Here is a 6,148-nt window from a genome sequence, read left to right on the forward strand (position 1 = left end):
CCAGCATCTGCTCCTGCCTGTGCCCTGCTCCCTCCCTCACTGCTGGGGCCTCAGTCTGCTTCCCCCTCACTGCGGTGAGGGAGGGAGTGGGGCTGGGGCTGGGGCAGGGGCATGCCCTGCACAGCTGGGGTGGGGTGCAGGATGGAGACATGAGAGGCTTGTCCAGGGGGCACCTGGTGCAGGGAGGGGCAGTGGCTCTCACTACGGCACGCAACCTGAGAGGGCATGGGGGATATATGCCCTGGATCTGCGTGCAGGGTGAGGGCGGGCTGCCAGTGGCAGGACGCATGTGGCGTTGGGCTCACGCTGCTCTTGGCCTACCCTTGCCTTGCACACAGATCAGGGGGATGTGCCCCCTCACCCAGCTCTCCTGTGGTGCATGGAGTGATGGAGCCCACCCTCCCGCCCGCTCCCCCATACGTCTGGATGAGCTACTTGGCTCTGACTGTCCCACAACCCAGCCCAACGGGCACCCCATTCATGGTGAATGGGGCCCTGGCTAGGCTGAGTCATGGTACAACCCCACAGTGCAGGAGAGGGGTCTTGATCTGCATCCCCCCCAATCCCAGTCGCAAAGAAAGTAGATTGAAACTTACCTGCTGTGCTAGGCAGCCACACACTGGGGGCTGCAATCCTGGCTGCGCAGGGTATCTGAGTGTGCACACCCCTCCGGGGTCTGAGGCCACATCACAGTGATGATCTCTTCATCTCAGAGGGGGAAAGTACCCAGGCATCCTGGTCTAGAGGGAAACGTTCTTCAGACATCACAGTGCTAGGATGTCCCTGCTCAAGGGAAGATGATGCTGTACACCATCTATCTTACATTTCCCTAGACAGGATCTTCCTCCCAGCCCTCTGGAGAGTTGCCCTCACCTCCTTGTTTGTCAGGCTGTAGATGAGGGGATTGAGGGCAGGGGCCACCACAGTGTAGAAGGGAGCCACCAAGTGGTCCCACCCCAGGTCAAAACTAGCAGCCAGGCAAAAATAGAGCCAGACCACAGTGCTGTAGAAGAGTATCACAATGGTCAAGTGTGACCACAGGTGGACAGGGTCTTGCGTAGGCCACTGGTGGCCCTGAGATGGACCATGGCCACCCCAATGTGGTCATAGGAGACCAGGATGAAAATGAAGGGGCTGAGCACGGACACAACACCCTCAGTGAACAGCGCCAGTTCATTGAAGATGGGCCGGGTGCAGGAGAGGTGCATCAGGGGTGGCAGGTCCCAGAAGAAGTGGCCCAGGCGGTTGCTGCAGTAATGCAGATGGGAGGCAAGGACAGTGTGCAGCCCAGAGCTGGCAGTCACCAGGCTCCAGGAGACACCCACCAGCTTGAGACACAGGGGTCGTATCACCACAGTAGAATAGTGCAGCAGGCAGCAGATGGCCACATAATGGTCATAGGCCATGATGGCCAAGAGGTAACCCTCCATGTGACCAACTGAGAAGAATAGGAAGACCTGGGCCATGCAACGGGTGAAGGGGATGGCTCTGTGTTGGCTGAGGGTGTGGACCAGAGCCTGGGGCACTGTGAGGGAGGTGAAGATAATGTCCACTAGGGCTAGCTGGCCCAAAAGAAAGTACATGGAGCCACAGAGCTGGGCGTCCATCCACACCACGCCCAGCAGCAGGGAGTTGCTGACCACATTGGCCAAGTAGGTGGCCAGAAGACCCAGGAATATGATGGGCTGCAGGTCTGGCTGGTTGGACATGCCCAGAAGGATGAACTCCAACACGGAGCTCTTCTTGCTGGGGTCCATTGCCCAGTGAAAAGATGGCTCTACCAATCCCAGGAATCTCTGTGAGGGTGTCCTGCTGTTGGCTCTGGTGGCCTCCTCTGTCTGGTGCTGGAGGTGAGAACTTTAAAGATGCTCCCTAATGAAGGAGACTCAGGGAGCTGAGAATTCTGAGACATTCCCTCTGTGAAAGAGCCACACCAAGGGTCTGTAGAGGTCAACCTTGCTTTATAATCAGTGATTGTTACTCAAGTGTTCTTGGTCATTATAGGCTGGGATTTCCTGAACCCGGTGACTGCTATGTTTTTTTTACAGTTGATTCCCCTACTGGGACAGTAAGATGGGCAACATGTGTTGAGGAGTCCTGGACACTCCTCACTCCTTGCTGTGGTGCTGAGTGTTGCTGCTACTAGGATTCTTTTTGTTTCATAGTTTCATAGTTGGTAGGGTCAGAAGGGACCTGAGCAGGTCATCAAGTTCGCCCCCTGCCCTGGGCAGGAAAGAATGCTGGGGTCAATCGCCCCCGGCAAGGTGTCTATCTAGCCTCTTTTTGAAGACCCCCAGGGTAGGAGTGAGCACCACTTCCCTTGGAAGTTGGTTCCAGATCCTAACTGCCCTGACTCTGAAGTAGTGCCTCCTGATATCTAGCCTGAATCTACTCTTGGTCAGCTTATGGCCGTTGTTCCTCATTACTCCCGGTAGTGTTCGGGGGAACAGGGACTCCCCCGTAGCCTGCTGGTCCCCCTTGGCCAGTTTGTAGATGGCCACCAGATCCCCTCTCAGCCTTCTCTTGTGGAGGCTGAACAGGTTCAGGTCCCGTAGCCTTTCCTTGTAGGGCCTACCTTGCTGCCCCCTGATCATGCAAGTGGCCATCCTCTGGACCCTCTCAATGCTGTCCACATCCCTGCGGCACCCAGAACTAGATGTAGTACTCCAACTGTGGCCTCACCAGTGTCACATAGAGAAGGAGAATCACCTCCTTGGACCTGCTCGTGATGCATCTGTGGGTACGTGACAAGGTGCGGCTAGCCTTCCTGACTGCATCCCCACATTGGCAGCCCATGTTCATTTTGGAATCACTAATGACACCAAGATCCTTTTCTGCCTCTGTGCTGACTAGAAGGGAGCCTGTAGGTCTGCTGCTGGTTCCTCCTCCCCAGGTGCAGCACCTTGCACTTGTCAGTATTGAATCCCATCCTGTTCATCTGCCCACCCCTGTAACCTGTCTAGATCTAGTTGCAGCCTGTCCCTCTCCTCCAGCGTGCCCACTTATCCTACATCTTAGCATCATCCGTGAATTTGAACAAGGTGCTTTTCACCCCCTCGTCCAAGTCGCTGATGAAGATGTTGAACAGTGCGGGCCCGAGGACTGAGTCCTGCGGGACCCCACTGCCCACATCCCTCTATGTCAAAAAAGACCCATCCAGCACCATTCTCTGGGTATGGCCCCCCAGCCAATTTGCAACCCATCTGACCGTGTAGGCATCAATGTAGAGATACATAAGGGGTGCATGTGCATCCCCTGAGATTGGCAATGCACCCCCTGGGAGAAGTGCCACTGACACTGCTGGCAGTGCCTGAGGGTGGTTGCCAATCGGCAGCACCCCTCCTCAGCCCCCTCACCACTGACACCACCAGCGGTATCTGTGGGCAGTTGCTGACTGCCACTGGCCACTGCTGACACTGCCAGCGGCATCTATGGGTAGTCACCAACAGCTGGTTGGTGTTTACCACCCCCGCCCCGCCAATGTTGCTGCGGCTACCTGCAGGAGCTCCCTGCTCGCTGCTGCCACACCACCACCGCCACCTGTGGGTGGTTGCCATGCCCCGCCGGCCTCCGGGGGCACTCACTGTTCATACCTCTAGTTAAAACCCTTGCCTTAGGCAGGATAAGCCCTATGCAAACCATTCCGGACATATCCATCAGCTAACCTCTTGTATGTAGTTGATAGATAGATAGATAGATAGATAGATAGATAGATAGATGTCACATCTGATCCAACCCCATGCCTAATGTAGGATCAGCCCTATCCAAACCATCTGAGAGACATCCATCATCTAATCCCTTCAGAAGTTGAGGCAGGGCTGGGGAGGTGCAGGTTACCTCTAGTCCAGCCCCCTGTCTGAGGCAGAACCATCCCAAACACATCCATCATCTAAACTCTTTGTAAAACAACCATCAGCCTTGACACAACACCAAAGATCACAACTGAACCTGCTACAGGGAAAGCAGGGGGACCACAGCAGCTAACGCCCTGCTGCTGTCAAAGGCTGTTAACATATACTTAAGAGATCCCAAGCAGAGGCTGCTACAGAGGAAAGCAAACCCCACCCCTACAGTCCATACCAATTTGACTAGGGGGAATTTCTGACTCCCAATCTGGCATTAGTCTGTCCCTGAATGGAGGGGCAAGACACTGTAGCCAAGACCCTCCAGGGTCCCAGGAAGAACACTGGCACAACCCAGTCACCATCCCCCTCTGAGGAAGGCTCCAAAACACCCTGACACATGTAGCAGCAAGGTAGGGAAGGGGAGCAACCAGCAAGGCCCAGAAGCCTGGGAAATCCCCATAGTGGAATATAGGCATCACTACACCTAGATCATCCCTGACCAGTGCTCTATCCAACCTCTTCTTAAATACCTCCTGTGGCAGGCCAGTAGGGGGCGCTCCTGCGTTGAGCCGCCCACCTCACTGCGCCTGACCACCTTCCAGGCTCCAAGTGCCCTCTCTGGGGTGCCTTCCGTCCGGCCGACCCCTTCCCTGGAGCACACCCGCTAGCCTGGGGTTCCCGCTGCCACCATCCAAGGCTCTGGACCCAATTCTGGCTCTGCGCACCTTGGAGAACACAGGCCTGATCGTCCAATGGGTACTAGACCCAATACAGGCACTTGGGGCACTTCCCCCAAGTCAGGGGCTTATTAGAAAAGTCTCCCTTAGTCCACAGACCTAAGGGCCCTCCTAGGCATAATTTAAACCCGCCCCTCAATAAGTCTCCCACACCGGTCACAAAGGAGAACTTTATTGATTACAGGGGGTAGGGTGAAAACGGGGTAAAAGGTAGAGCAGTATCATAGAAATATCAGAGGAATCCCATAGAGCAAACCAGTATGGCTGAGGTAGCCTTTTGATCACGCATCTGAGTTATTGTAAGCTAAATATCTAGTCGGATCTCGAGTAGCTTACTCACGCGCATCATCCAGAGCTGGTTGGAGTTCTCCTCTGAAGGCAGGGCACTCTTTGAGCATGCAGTTATGAGGAGAGAGCCAGTTTCAGATTCACCTGGGTGACCACATGGCTAATGGCTGCCTTCTTCCTGGACCAGGCCTTTAAATAACCTTTCTGACCTCAGCAGCCCCGTCCAATCGAAGCTGCCAGTGCTGGCCACTAGCCAACCAATTTAAAAAGCATCACTAGCTACCTGGGCCAGTGAGTGGGGCTTTTCCCTCCCCCTCCCCAGGTGACCAGAGAATCCACACCGGAGGCACCAGGCTTTTGTGATCCCCCTCCCTGAGGAATTCAACACCAGCCTCTCCCACTGGCAGAGACAGATTTCTGGAGAGGGACACAGACGGTAGCATTTCTGCCACACCTCCAGTGATGGGGAGTCCACAACTTCCCTGGGTGTCTATCCTACTGCTTCCCTGCTCTAAGAGGGATGAAATTCTTCAGAACCCATCCAATACAGTTTCTAAAACTGGGCTAACCCCAGGGAAACCACAGCCACCTACTCATATGGAAACCATAGCCAATTAGAAGCTACGGGAAAGTCCCTCAAATCTCTGTGCAGCGAGAGCTGGAAAGAGCCCAGCATAGAGTGACCATAATGATGAAGGGCCTAGGAAGCAGGACTGATGGGGACAGGCTGGAAGAGCTCAGGGGATCAAGTCTGGAGAAGAGAAGCCAGAGTGTGGCATTGGATCACAGCCTTCCCATCCCCAAGGGGCAATGATAGAAAGGATGGAAATAGGCTTTTCTCTGTGGCTGTGGGGGACAGGACTAGGAGCAATGGCCTCAAGCTGCAGCAGGGGAAACTGAAGCTGGAGATAAGGAGGAACTTGCTGCCTCAGAGGGAGGTTGTACATGGGAATTAAAAAACATTATTATCATTAAATATCATTAAAAAACTAGGCGACTGTGGCATCGATGCCTACATGGTCAGATGGATTGCGAATTGGCTGAAGGATCATACTCAGAGGGTGGTGGTGGACAGGTCATATTCCACTGGCGGGAAGTGGGCAGCGGAGTCCCCCAGGGCTCAGTCCTTGGGCCCGCGCTGTTCAATTTCTTTATCAGCGATTTAGACGACGGGGTGAAAAGCAACCTGTTCAAATTTGCTGATGATACCAAAATTTGGGGTGAGGTGGGCACGCTAGTAGGGAGGGAAAGACTGCAGAAAGACCTGGATAGGTTGCA

At 54.6% G+C, this 6,148-nt stretch overlaps 1 pseudogene; it reads right to left on the minus strand.

The window, feature by feature from the left end:
* Positions 1–873: 873 nt before the first annotated feature.
* Positions 874–1,757, minus strand: LOC102387466 (annotated as a pseudogene).
* Between the last annotated feature and the right edge of the window lie 4,391 nt (positions 1,758–6,148).

This window comes from Alligator sinensis, unplaced genomic scaffold (assembly GCF_000455745.1).
Source record: "Alligator sinensis unplaced genomic scaffold, ASM45574v1 scaffold137_1, whole genome shotgun sequence".
NCBI lineage: Eukaryota > Metazoa > Chordata > Crocodylia > Alligatoridae > Alligator > Alligator sinensis.